General features: G+C 53.0%; 1 long non-coding RNA gene and 1 other non-coding gene across 2 annotated transcripts; one reads left to right on the forward strand and one right to left on the reverse strand.

The window, feature by feature from the left end:
* Positions 1-413: 413 nt before the first annotated feature.
* Positions 414-520, reverse strand: LOC124518911 (U6 spliceosomal RNA). The gene has a single exon (XR_006963926.1). It is a non-coding gene; the product is annotated as a U6 spliceosomal RNA (small nuclear RNA).
* Positions 521-2667: 2147 nt separating this feature from the next.
* On the forward strand, positions 2668-5266 carry LOC124518609 (uncharacterized). Its single transcript, XR_006963702.1, has 3 exons — positions 2668-2739; positions 2975-3151; positions 5095-5266. It is a non-coding gene; the product is annotated as an uncharacterized LOC124518609 (long non-coding RNA).
* Positions 5267-13862: the final 8596 nt, after the last annotated feature.

The following is a 13862-nucleotide window of genomic DNA, read 5'->3' on the forward strand; positions in this document are numbered from 1 at the left end:
TATCAGTCTTTTTGAAGAGATAGTTTTTGGCTTTGTTGGTTTTCTTTGTTGTATTACTATTTCCCCCCTTCATTAATTCCTGCTGTTTATTATTTCCTTCCTTGTAGCATCTCAAAATTTAATTTGCAATTCTTTTACTAAAATCTTAAAATGGAAACTCGGTGCATTGTTTCTTGATCCTTTCTTCTTTACTAATGATGCATTTAAGGCTATAAATTTCTCTTAAGCATGCTTTGGCTGCATCCCATATGTTTCGATATGTTTCGGTTTTATTATCTTTCATTAAAATATTTTCTAATTTCCATTGTGATTTCTACATTGACTCATGGGTTGTTTAGGAATGTACTGCTTCATTTGACATCACATTAATCCGGTCAAGCCCTGAGCTCTTTTTTTTTTTTTTTTTTTTTTTTTTTTATATGGAACGCTTCACGAATTTGCGTGTCATCCTTGCGCAGGGGCCATGCTAATCTTCTCTGTATCGTTCCAATTTTAGTATATGTGCTGCCGAAGCGAGCACAAGCCCTGAGCTCTTTAAAAGTGATTCAGGATTTCTGCAGCCAGCTCTCTTTCTGGATCACCCCTTCCGGGGGAGTCTCACCTGAAGGCCTGAGGTGTCTAACCTGGCCCTTCCTCCTGAGTTCCCTTTTTGTCACCCAGCCCCATAAGCCTCCTGGAAGCTCAAAGGGAATGTGAAGCCATCCTGCTGCTCGGCTCCCGGCTTAACCTTCCTCGTAATTCTTGATCTAGTCCTTCGGATTAAGCATGGCCATTTATAGAGCCTCAGTTCTAAAATGTGCGAAACACAAATTTTCTCATTAATTTCTTAGTAAAATTAATCTTCTTGGGGTCCCTTTCTGATAGTTCTTCACAGGGCCTCTGGGACCCCTGCTGCCTCTTTCCCAAGTTCATCCTTTCCAGGTCTGAAACCAAAAGCAAAGTGTAGGGGATACAGAAGCCGAAGCCAATTGTCCTATAATTCTTTATCTCCCCCGGTAGACACGGCTGGCGCTTGAAGGGAACCCTCTGCAGGGGTTTACAAGGAGCGGTTCCTAAGGCTCTCCCACAGGGGCTTCCTTGCTGTCAGTGTGAATGCCCTGACTGGTCATATCACCCTTTTCCCTTTGGCTGCCGGGAAGCCCAGAATGTGGAGCTAAATTTACAGGTCACCTCTAGCGACGGGGTCCGCGTATAGAGACGGGATATGACTTTTCCCCCCTGGCTAGACTTCTTCCGCTTGTTTCTCTTTTCCTTAGCTCAGAATTTTTGTTAATTTCATGTATTTTACCAAGTTATATATTTTACCATGAAAGTCTCTGTGACCTTCCCTGAAGCTGGAGTTACTTCAATTTTGTCAATCTGTGTAGCCACTTGGAGTTTATGTAAAAATTTTCAACTCTGGAGACATTTGAAAGACAGCAGAATGGGTCCCGGAGAAACAAGGATTCTGAGGAGTACTGTAATTTCTAGAATTTATTGTGAAATTAGATTTTTATGACTCTTTGCCATACATATTCTCTTGCTTAAGATTATTCATCATTCTATATTGCTTTACATGAAAAACACATTTCAAAATCAAAATTACTAAGCCGTGTTCTCCGATTAACCAGGAGCAAAAGTAGGTAGACAAATCTGGCCACGCTGGCCACTGAGCATGAAAATATGAAGATCAATTTTACAAAGTCATGGACACAGGAAAGAAATTAATTATCAAAATCGGAAACTATAGTATTAGTCATTATTGCCATACACTAATATATGAGTATCAGTATTTCTCCAAAACATACACTAATGTAAGTAAAATGTAATTAATGTCATTAAAAAGTTCAAATCTATCATATATGTTATAGTAGTATACTATTTATTGTATTTTTTTTTGTTTGACATGCAAAACCACGTACAAAAGGGTTAGAAAAAGAAAAAAAATTCACTATCTGCTTTTCTTTTTGACCCATTATTAATATTGCTGCATTTATCATTATTGCTAAAAATAATGTCCTACATGGGGGCGCCTGGATGGCTCAGTCGGTTGAGCGTCAACTTCGGCTCAGGTCATGATCTCGCGGTCCGTGGGTTCGAGCCCCGCGTCGGGCTCTGTGCTGACAGCTTGGAGCCTGGAGCCTGCTTCGGATTCTGGGTCTCCCTCTCTCTCTCTGCCCCTCCCCTGTTCACACTCTGTCTCTCTCTCTCAAAAATAAACAAAAAAAATTTAAAAAAAAATAACGTCCTACAGAAGCAGGGGTAATAAGTCTCCTCCCTGGAGGTCACTCCACGAGGCAGGCTATGGGCACCTGCCAGGTGCTGGAGAAATCTCTGCTAACCCAGACTTCCGGCCGCCTTGATGTTCTCTCCCTGCGTCTTGATGTCCCTCCCATCCTGCATTCCGCTTCCTCAAGGATAAAGGTGTTCTTTGCACACCTTTCCTCAGGCCAAGGCTTTTCAGTTTCCTCTGCACTGGCCTTTGTTACCAAGTCCGGTCTCCTCCCTGGAGAGCAGCTTCCTGTTTGTGCTCTTCCTGCCAAGGAGCTCCATCAGTCAGCTGCCTGGGCCCCCTTCCTGGCCCAGCCCCTTCTTACTGTGTGGTCTTAAAGCAGGTCACTTCACCTCTCCCTATCTTTCTCTGTAAAACCCAGATAATACTACTTCCAGAAGAAAGAGAGGGTTTTCTTTAAGCCCTTTGAGCTTCAGATGGAGGCACCACAGCCCTGCCCGGGGCCGCGCCGGCCACCATGTGATTAGGTAATGTGAGACGCGGCTCATTATGCTTTGTCTGCAATGAATGCGGCCCGGCCACAAAGCGCTGGAACGTTCGGTTACATTGAAACCCCCGCGGTAAGCGGGGATTGCCTTACACTCCAATAAAGCACACCAGAAAAGAGCAGTCATTCGGACTAACCCAGTCCTCAATGAACACTCGCGTTTGATTTCTTCTGCTGAGTAGAAGACGGGTAAGTAAGACACGACCTATTTACAGGTGGAGGGACCTGTATCCCCAGACCAGCATCCCCAGAAGCTTCCTCTGCAAGACACAGAAGACTCCCGGGCAGTCCGGCCTTGCTGGGCAGGGCGGGAGCTATGCCTGTGCAGAGATGAGGAGAAGTCAATGGCTACCATACATTGACCTCCTACTACGTGCCAAGAATTATGCTAGGTATGTTTTTCCATCCCAAACCCGCAAGATAACTGTATTAAACCCTAGCTACGTTCTGAGAACAAAAGGAAACAAAAACACCCGCTAATCTTTATACATTTTTCACCGTAATGAAAGCCTATCCATTTGGGCCCCGTAGATCTGAGCCCAGAATTTTGGCCTGAGGCCTCCCCCCTGATCCTCAGACTTTAAGACCACACAGCACGGGTCAGCAAACCACAAAGGGAAGGCTTACTTTTCTCACCCTGACCCAGACCTCTGAAGCCTTCCTGATGACGCCTTGGGCAGGGCTCACTCAGCTTGACAAACTTTTACCCGGAACCCTCTGATCCCATTTTGATGAATGAAGTCAAAACCCCAGTGGGTTCGCTCATCTGGCTGCTATAGCACAGCCAGTCAAAGGTAGGTCTTGGCTGCGTTTTCCTGCGAGCTGCTTAGGAACTGGGGGTGTGCTGGGGAGGGGCCGGAAGGGACCCTGGAATCAGGGAAGATACGGGCACGTATCCTTCTGGCTGGGGCTCCTCCGATTAGGCCAAGGATGAGGTGCATGGAAAGAACAGGCTGGGGATGAGATTGGTGAAGAATCTCCCTTGGTGAGAGAAGAGGGAGGGGTCCACAGGACTGGCGGCTTGGATCAGATCCTCCAGTGATGCCTAGAGGCTGGGGCTTCTGGAGGTCCCAGGTAAGGAGACAGCTCTGCTCCCTGGGGAGGAGTCTATTATGTCAATTGCTGGGAAACACGGTTAGTTGAACTGACTCTCTATTGCCCTGGCATGTGGGGGGAGGGGGGGAGCGGGGGTCCTGTTGTTAGGGAAACCATGGAGAGGAAGGAAACAAAACGCTTTGGATGGGTGCTGCACTCCCCTGGGTCCGCCTGCTGGGTGCGGATTGGACAGCCCGCCCAGAAGAGGTTTCACGTTATGCAGGCAACTGTTGTTGCCCAGAGAGCCCAGGGCTGCCTCGCTCCCTCGGGAGCTGATGTTTCGGGAACCGTGGAAGCAGCTGGTTTATGGAAGCGTCGAACAACGTGAGCTGCGGAATCTGCCAGATCCCAAACAGCTCTTGCCAAGCACCCTTTCTTCTAGATTTCGAACTCATCTGTGTTTCAAAAGCAATTTTGTTTAAATGGCTTATCCCCCCTACTCCCAATCTGTGGGAAGCTGCCACGCGCAGGCAGGAAAGGGACTCTCCAGGATCCATTCGCGACGGCTGCCGTGAGCCAGAACCCGGGGCTGAGGCCGCACGGGAGTCAAGGGCCCGCATTCCTAGGAGGGGGTGGGGGGGGCGCCTTCAAGGGAACACAGAGGGCAGGTGTGTGGCTCCTCAGTCCCCTGGCTTAGGTCTCTAGGCAGATAATTTTGCAACTTTCAATTCCTAACCCAGCCAGCATTGTTTGTACTTGGGACAAGTCATTCGAGCCTGGGGACTAGGAACACGTCATGTATTATCTTCACTTCTCTAAGAAAGGTGTGGGGCTTCCCTTGAATGAATGAATGAATGAATGGGCTTATGGTGTCGGCCATTGGCAAATTCTGTAGCTCCCTGCCCACCCAAGGACTTCTCCAAGGAGCCTCTGGGGGCTCCTTACAGGGAACCCGGTCCTGAGGACACACGTACCATGTAGCCCTCCATCACGCCGTCTTGTCCAGACCCTAGGGGTTCTGGAAGAGAGGGGGAAGAAAAACAACGCCTCCAGACATTGGGCAAACCGCTGGCCTAATTCATTCACTATGGCGACTTTTTCATCCGTAGGCCCGGCACTGCTTGTGTAGTTGGGTCTGTGAAGGTTCCCTTTCAAGTAGGACAGCTGCTTGGCGTTCTGGGCTCACCATGTGGAGGGCAGATGTGACATCCTCTCGGAACACACTTGTTGGTGGGCAGCAAAGTCGAAAGGCAAACCCCCACGAAACCTGGCTAACTTCTTTTTCTTTTTGACTTTCCAGATCTCAGTACCCATCTGGATACTTCATTAGGGTCCTAAGACATCTGGGGACCAGCGATGGAAGAAACGTGCTTGTGTCGGGCGCCTATCATACGCCCGCACGGTGCTGAGCCCTTTCCAATATGGTATCTCGGATAGTCCCCCACCAAAAAAAGAAAAGAAAAGAAAAGAAAAGAAAAGAAAAGAAAAGAAAAGAAAAGAAAACCTGCCACAGTGGAATTATCATTTCCATTTTATGAATGAGGAAACAGGCTCAGAGAGGCTGAGTGACCTACCCAAGGTCACACAGGTGGGAAATAGCAGTTCCTGAATTTGAACCAAGATGATGACATTGTCAAGGGGCAGTTTGGGAGGTTTTCATTGCGGCCCCATCTCCGGCAGCAACGTCCTTCCCCATGACATCCCGCTCCCCCAAATAAATACACAGTCTGAGTAAGAAGAATATGCAGGGGACACGATGACACTTTAGGGGTTCCCCTGCCTCCTCCCTTTCACAGAGATGGCTCCCCCAAGCCCCTCTGCACAGACACCCTGGAGTCCCCACTAAATCAAGATCTGACTCTGAAGGACAGGTCCTCCCAATACAACCGGATGTCAGTTCTCTTCGATGCCTACCAAGAAGACCTTTGCTTTGTTAAAACCTTTACGTACAAGAGCCAGTCAGTCAGCGTAGGATTCCCCTAACGGAGACCCGAACCACAGATTCCAGAATTTCACCAGCCTACCCAAGGTCGCCAGCCCATGAAATGCCCCACACCTCTCAGGGAACAGTGATGCATCGCATCCTGGCGGGGAGCACGGGCGTGAAGAAGCACAGCTTAGTGATGTAGATCAGAGTTTCCATTTATGTTGAAGCATCTGCTGGCCAAGGTCCAGTTCATTTTGGGTTCCAGCTAAATTTATTCGGCCTCAGGCGCCTGGGTGGCTCAGTCGGTTGAGCGTCTGACTTCAGCTCTGGTCGTGATCTCCATAGTCCGTGGGTTCCAGCCCCGCGTCGGGCTCTGTGCTGACAGCTCGGAGCCCGGAGCCTGCTTCGGATTCTGTGTCTCCCTCTCTCTCTGCCCCTCCTGTGCTCATGCTCTGTCTCTCTCTCTCTCTCAAAAATAAACATTAAAAAATTAAAAAAAAAATCTATTTGGTCTCTAGATATAGAGACGAGGGGTGTTTAATGTGGCCGTCCTGACCCAGCTCTTCCCTCCGTGCCATGCAGCCTCCACCCTGGAAGTGTGTCAGGGACCCAGGGTCAAGGTCAGCCATGGCCTTGTATTTCAGACAGGAATTCGTTTTCAGATTATATGTTCTCAAGTGAAGGGCTTGTCATGGGCTGGCTGGAGAATGCAAAAACGAGCAAGATCCTGGGAATTCAGAAACATAAATAAGCGTGAGTACCTTTCACCTGCTCCCTCCTTCCCCGGGAGGGCTATGCCTGATGCTGTTACTATTTTATGCTCCTAGATCTCCGTACAGTCGCGAAGCACTTTTACAGACAGGACTTAGTTTTGACCCGCAAGCACTACTGTGCCCATTTTAAAGATGAGACATTGGAGACACCAGGAGGTGAACGGCTTTGCCCAAGGTCACGGGCTCAGTAAGTCCAGGAGAGGAGAGGCTCACGTCCGCTGATTTCGTGCCCGGCACTCTGTGCATCAGATCTGGAATGTTCTCCCTAAAAGGGCAAAGGGCTAATGCGACCTTTGAGGAGCCTGGTTAGTTGGCCTTGGCCTAAGACCTGGTGCTTCAGAGTTGAGTTGGATGCTCTTTTGCATCCGCGTGGCCGTCCTAGGCAGGCACTGCGTCTACGTCAGGCGCGGGCACAACCTCTAGAGAAGAGGTGGCTTCTAGTGAGCCACAGGCCAGGTCACCTGAAGGGGCTCCGTTGGCCTCGCCCCCGATGGGAGCTGACCGAGGTGGGGAAGGGGGAGAGGGCGCCCGGGGTAAGCGACGGTCTCCATCAGCTTCTGAACGACCAGTGCGCTCCGTCCCCCCTCCCAGTGGCAGCCCGAGAAGGTGGCGGTCTCTGAGGTGGTGTTTGGGTGACAGGGGGCTTCCCCGGGTCTGACTGTTTTCTGCTGAGGCCATCTTGGGACTACCGCCGTGGGCTACCTGGAGCGCCATCCGAGGAACATAAGGCACATCGATGTGGCTGTGGCTCCTGGGACAGGAGCTGAATCAGGCTTCGCGCTGGATGGGGCCGGATTTGTCTCCTAATGGCACGCTGGCCCTGCCCTGGTTCAGGGGCTGGTGTGAGGGACAGGGTGCGGTCCGCCACCTCAGGGGCTGACCGGAGGAACGTACCTGAAGGCCAGGGAAGCAGTGGCCCCACTGGCAGAAGCTACCCGGCACCCCAAAGATGTGGGACACCCCCCGATCCCTGCACCGCGTACTGTGTGGGCAGATGCCCCTGAGGACAGCAGCCCCTCCAGGCCTCCCCCCTGCCTACCCTTCACCCCACGAGCTCTGCTCCTTGAAACGAGCCCTCCTCCTCTTTCCAGCCAATGATTTCAAAATCCTGCCACTTCCAGGGCTCCACATACAGTGGGTGCTCGAATATCCGACGAATCGACGAGCAAGTATCTCATCTTACACCCTGCAGGGTAGGTATTAGCACCCTCAAACCCTGAGGATGAGTCATGAGAACCCCCCCTCACGGCCAGACTCCTGGGGTCAGCTCCCCTCGGCTGGCCCCGCCTGCCCAGGTAGGTGTCAGCTTGGAGAGTCGTGGGGCCACAAGGACCCAGGTGCATCATTGCCAGTCCCGCCCCTGAGGTGTCCTTGCCGTGGTCAGGATGCAGAGCAGATTGGAGTGGCTGTGAACCGGCCTGGGGGTGGCAGGAATCACAGGGGGTGCTCCCGGAATGTCCCGTGTGGGTAAACACCGGCCCACATGGTCAGGGCTGGGACAGAACGTCACTTGCTGAGGCTGAAGCCCTGGTATATGCTAAAGGAAACCCGCCAAGAGGGCCTGGGATACGCCCCTCGGTGTTTCCTCAGAACTGCCCCGGGGGTCAGGGGTCAGGGGTCAGAGGCCGGCTCCCAGGAAGCGCCCCGCTCTTCAGAGTGAGGTTCAACTTCCAGATCCAGTCACCGAGCACCGGCTCCCCCTCCTTGTTCCTGGCCAGGCCATCCCCGGCTGTGCCCTGCCCACGGTAAGTCCTTCTGAGACTCATCGGCAGCGGGGTCTCCCGCACCCCTGACCGTGGGGTTGGTAAAACGTGCTTCTTCCTGAAGCGGTTTCCTCTTTTGTTTGCAGTTGAAAACCATGACCACGAAAGTGACTTCCACGGGCCGCTGTAATCGGCCCTTGCATAATGGCGTTGGGGACAGTGTTTGGGGGAACAGGAGGGGGTGGCTGTGCTTCTCCATCATTTGTGAGATGCATTTTGGTGAAGTGATACGGTCTCCCCAGGCCCTTCCGGGCTCGGAGAGAAGAAGGTGTCCCCTGGGAGGGAAGCTCCTTTACCAACCTGCCCGTCCTCCCTCACCCTGTGCTGCTGACCCCGCGTCCCTTTCTCTCTGCCAAAGGGGGACTTTGGGCATCTTCAGATTCCCCTGCGTTTGCCTCGCGAGTTGCCCCGTATTTGTCCAACTCAAGGTGACGCACGCGGACGCTGGAGTCAGAAGCCAGACCGAGGGCTCAAATCACAGCGGCGGCACTTAAGAGCTTTGTAACTTTGCAACTTTGTTCTTTGACCTGCCTCGGTTTCCCCATTGTGAAACAGGCTTGCTGTGAGAGGATGGGATGAGTTGATCCCCGGAAAGCCGTTGAAACCCTGCCCGGCCCCATTTTGCTATTGCCGCCGTCTCTTGGCTTCTTTCCGTAGGGACTACTTTGACAATCGCTGGCTGACCTTTGAGCTCGTCCAGGTCCTGGGAGCCGGGCTGGCTGTCCTGCGATACCGTGCCCTGTGCCTTCCCCCCCCCCCCCCCGCTCTGGCGCCGGGCAACATCCCCCAGGTTTGCCCACCTCCGGGGCGAACATAGTATCGAAACTGCTCCCGGTAGAGAGGCGTGTAGCCGACAGAAACCACGCAGTCACGTGTGGTTTGCAGTCGGCTCACGGGAGTGGGTGTCGCGTTGTCGCTGGTGAGTGATTGCAGGCCCAGATCACGCTTCCCTTTAGCCATCCCGCCCGCTGCCAGGGTGAGAGGTCAGGGGGCCAAGCGCCCCCAAGTAGGAAGTGACTTGGTTCCCCGTGGGAGACCCGGAGCTCACTGGCTTCCCCACCTGCAGCCCCGAGTGCCGGCCAGCGCTGCCGAATCCGTGCGCACAGCCGGCGGCTCGGGACCCCGCGGCTCTGGGGGGCCCCGCGGGGGGGGCGGTCCTTTTGAAACCAGCCAGAGCTGCATGTGTGTTTGGCTGGTGCCGGAGAACACGGGGGTGCGCCCGTGACTGCAATGACGTTAGGCAGCCAAAGCAATGGAAATATGTCGAGAGCAACTTGGTCAACCCAGCTAGCTGGTGCGAAATCGTAAAATGTGGGGCCAGGTTCTGTGCCAGAAGCGTTTCATTCAAGTGAAGTAGCCGGAAAGGAATGTTCCTGGCACATGGCCCCCGGGTCACACTCGCAAACGCCCACCTTCCTAGCGCAGAGTGGGCGCCTCTTCCCTGGGCACCCGGGGACACCTGCTGTAGACGCGGTCTGCCTACCCCTGCGCGCCTGGGGACGGAGTCCCGGAGCCCGGGCCACCTTGGGCTCCCCTCCTAGGCTGCACAGAGCTTCCTGCATAGTGCCTCACGCAGCCAGTCCCTGTGACCCCTGGACTCGTCACAATTGTACGGGCAGCATGCACGGTCACAAACGGCCCGTCGATGGCCTCTACGGTAGGAAGGCCATCCTGATGGTGATGTACAAAGCAGGTAGCGGTGACGGCTGTCCAGGACCCACAGACAACCAGCTCCTGTGCTGGCCCGCCTCGGCACCCCGACAGGGTGGCACCGTTGGTACCGTTCCCCTTCACTCGGCAGCTCAGGTACCCGAGGCTCCGCTAAATTACCTGTTGGGGCTACAAAGGGAGGAAGCGGCCGGGCCGTGATTCAGCCCCAGGCCTGTCTGATGTCCCAGCTCATCCCTTTCTCCACTGGGACAAGAGGCCTCCTCTTCTCTCACGGTGCACAAAGTTCGGATGAGAGTCAGACAGCTCCCTAGGTGAGCCTCGAGAAGGTGACCTAATGGGAGGGTTGGCTCCACCGTGGGAACAGGCATCTTAACGCCCCAGAAGTCAGAGCTCAGGGCTTCCCACGGCTCTGGCACTGGGGTGCTTCTCCACCCCTGCTTGCTCCCCTCCTTGGAAGAAAACCATCTTTTATCCCCCATAGCCACTCTTTTTTGACACCAGTTTTAATTGAGGCACCCTCTCTCTGGGAGATTGCAAAAATTAAATCGTTTTTAAGCAATCAAACAACGCTTCTGGGGTTTGTAACAAACTTGTGAAATTTGCGGAACTTGGCGGTTGAGGCTCCCTGAGTCTTGCTTCCCGGGGCCCCGAGGAGCTTCGAGCTGGCTCTCTGTTCTCTCTGGTTGACAGCTGATCGTGCCAACTGGGGCCCAGCCATTGCGTCTTGGACCAAGAAGGCAGTGGGTTCTGAAACAATCAAGGGGCTCCGGGAGACGACCTCCGGTCCGGGTTGTTGGCCCCGCCTTCCCTCTGTCACTGTGGGAAAGTCATGCAGGCAGTGGGTGGCTGGGTGGTCCCCTCCACAGAGGACGTCTCTGTTGTTCCCACAGGGTTCCACCACCCAGGGACACACAGATGAGCATTCAACTTCCCCTTGTGACACTTCACTCTCTCCCTTTCAACCAAACGGACTCCGGGGTCTCCTGAAGGTGGCCCACACTTCATTTTACGACACTCTGCTTCCTCTCCCAGGCGGAGGCCGTCTCCACCCATGGAACATAGCAGTGAAGGCACTTCCATGCCTCAGCAGCTCCTGGGCCCCTATTGTCACGGTGTAAGCAGAGTGCACAAGGCTGAGCGTGTCTCTGGTTCCTCCACATACTTAGCTAGAAACTCAGATCCATGTGGCCAGGACTTGGACAGGGTCAAGGCCAGCACGATGATCGTAACTTTATAACTCACCTTCCCTTGCCTTTGACGTAACAGAGGGAGCCCTCTTCTGTGCAGGAGGACTTACAGGGAACAGGGAGCCAGGAAGCCTTCTTGTCCTTGGTATTTGGAAGGCAAAGCCTCTCTATTTATCTCCTCGTAGTAACGAACCTGGAGTCTGGGCCAGAAGGCTGGGTGCTGGACCCTTTACCAGCCATGGACTTGCACTTTCTTGTCATTTATATGGGGGGAGAATACCAGCACCTGCCTCACGGGACTGTCGTGAAGATTAAACGCATGAGAAGTGCTTACGACGATGCCAGGCAGATAGCAAATGTATATTATTTGTATTACATGATTCCAAACGAGAAATGATCTTGCGCTCAGTGAGAATCCCTGGTAAAGGAGACCATGGCTCCTCACGGAACAATGTGAATGTCCTTCCCCAGGACCTGGGAATGTGTTAGGTTACATGGCAAAGGGGAATGAAGGTCACGGGAGGAATTAAGGCTGTGGATCAACGGACTTTATTATTCTTTTATTATTATTTTTAGGTTTACTTTGGAGAGAGAGACGGAAAGACAGAGACTGAGACCGTGAGCAGGGGGAGGAGCAGAGAGACAGGGAGACACAGAATTCGAAGCAGGCTCCAGGCTTCGAGCTGTCGGCACAGAGCCCGACACGGGGCTCGAACCCACGAACCGCGAGATCGTGACCTGAGCCAAGGTGGGGCCCTTAACCGACGGAGCCACCCAGGCACCCCCAGCTGACTTTAAGCTAGGGAGATGATCCAGGATTCTCCAAGTGGACCCAATGTAATCACAAGGGTCCTTACAGGTGGAAGAGGGAGCAGAAGACGAAGGTCAGAGGAGACACGGTCGTAGAAGAAAGATACAGAGGGAGGCACCCTGGTGGAGTGGAGTAAGGAGGCCACCAGGCAAGGAGTGCAGGTGGCCTCTCAGAGCTGGGGGGCAAGGACAGAGGGTGTCCCTAGAGCTTTCGGGAGGAGCCCAGGCCTGTCGTCCTCCAGCGTTAGCCCAATGAGACCCGAGGCCGACTTCTGTCCAGAACCACGGAGGCATGTTGTTTAAGCAGCCAGATCTGTGGTGATTTGTTTCAGTCGCAGTAGGGAGAGGATCACCCGGGGCTATCCCTGTGTGTCCCGCGTGCTGCCTCGGTGACTGATCCCTGTGCTTGGACACCCCCCCACCACAGCTTAGTAAGACTCCAGGACTGGGGGCGCCTGGGTGGCTCGGTCGGTTGAGCAACTGACATCGGCTCAGGTCATGATCTCACGGCTCGTGAGTTCGAGCCCCGCTTCGGGCTCTGTGCTGACAGCTCGGAGCCCGGAGCCTGCTTCGGGTTCTGTATCTCCCTCTCTCTCTCTGCCCCTCCCCTACTTGCACTCTGTCTCAAAAATAAATGAAATGTTAAAAAAAATTAAAATTAAAAAAAAAAAAGACTCCAGGACTTTTTTCCATCACGAAGGCTTTAGATTCTCTTAAGATGGGGAGGCAGCTGGCATTCGTAGCCTGTAATATTTGGGAGGCTCCTGTGGCTTATAAGGGCGACCAACTGACCAACCAGTTGAGGGTTCTTCCCTACGTGAAAGGGACTATAGATGTTCCAGCCTGGGCTTCAGCCCCTCACACGAGTCCTTCTCTTTTAGGAAACCGTCAAATCCAGTAAAAACATCAGCACAGAGTGGATTCTCCCATGAATCCACTGTCCTCCGCGTCACCCACCGGTGATGTTCTGGAAAGACTTCCCTCCATATATAGGGGACGCTGATGCCTCCCTTCGCGGGCTCGCCATCCCTCCCCGGGCCTCCTTCCTTTCCCAAACAAGGTCAGGATTTATAACTTCTTTCAGGGCAACATCTGGCTCATTTCCATCAAGTTCTTGTTTTCTTTTTCTTTTTTTAATTCTTCGTCTAAGGTCATTTGATTTCAGTTCAGTTGCATCTCGCGCCCGCTCCCCCCACCCCCCACCCCTTCTTGTTCGTTTGGCCTTTGGAGATAGTGAAGCCGAGGTGTGAGGACTCACTACCCACAGCTGACGACTCGGGTTTAGAAGTGAAAGTGCTGGCTGGGACCCTCTTTCTTTTTTGGCCGCAGAGCCACAAGGCTGGGTCCCCAGCGAGCCGCCTGAGGACATCTTGTGGCACCGTATCTGCTCCCCCCCCTCCCTTACCAACCGCCGGGCTCTGTTGTCATTGCTGATTTTTTTTTTTTTTTTGTAAGTTTTTGTTGGTTTTAGAAATTCGCTAGCTCTGAACTTTCTAGACTGGGCTTGCCAGCATGAAAGCAAAACCAGGGCAAGGAGAACAAAGCGGGAGAGGCTGGCAGAAAGCGAGGCCACACTTCGCGAGGCCACGGCAAGCTCCCTGGGCGGGAGGGGCGCCGGCCAAGCCCGAAGACGCCTCCGAAAACTTCTCATGGCCCGAGGGTTTAAAATACCCACACTTCCTGCGCTTCGGAGAGGGTATGCGCAGAATGTGAGTGAGTCACCAGTGGTGGTTTTCAAATGTGTCTGTCATGAGGAGGTGTCATCAAAAGCTCATCCTGTTCCAGATCTTATTTTTTCCACTCTCGGCTCTGCAGCCTATAAAGGCCGAATGCTGCAAACCAGCGTTTGTGTTGGGCGCAGAAAGTGAAGGGCGAATTAATTGCACCGCAGCAAGTAAAAACCCGACTCTTAAGGAAGAAAGAAAGAAAGAAAAAGA

Source organism: Lynx rufus, unplaced genomic scaffold, assembly GCF_022079265.1.
Source record: "Lynx rufus isolate CCGP_SWC_20201006 ecotype Redwood Valley unplaced genomic scaffold, mLynRuf1.p SCAF_25, whole genome shotgun sequence".
NCBI classification, from domain to species: domain Eukaryota; kingdom Metazoa; phylum Chordata; class Mammalia; order Carnivora; family Felidae; genus Lynx; species Lynx rufus.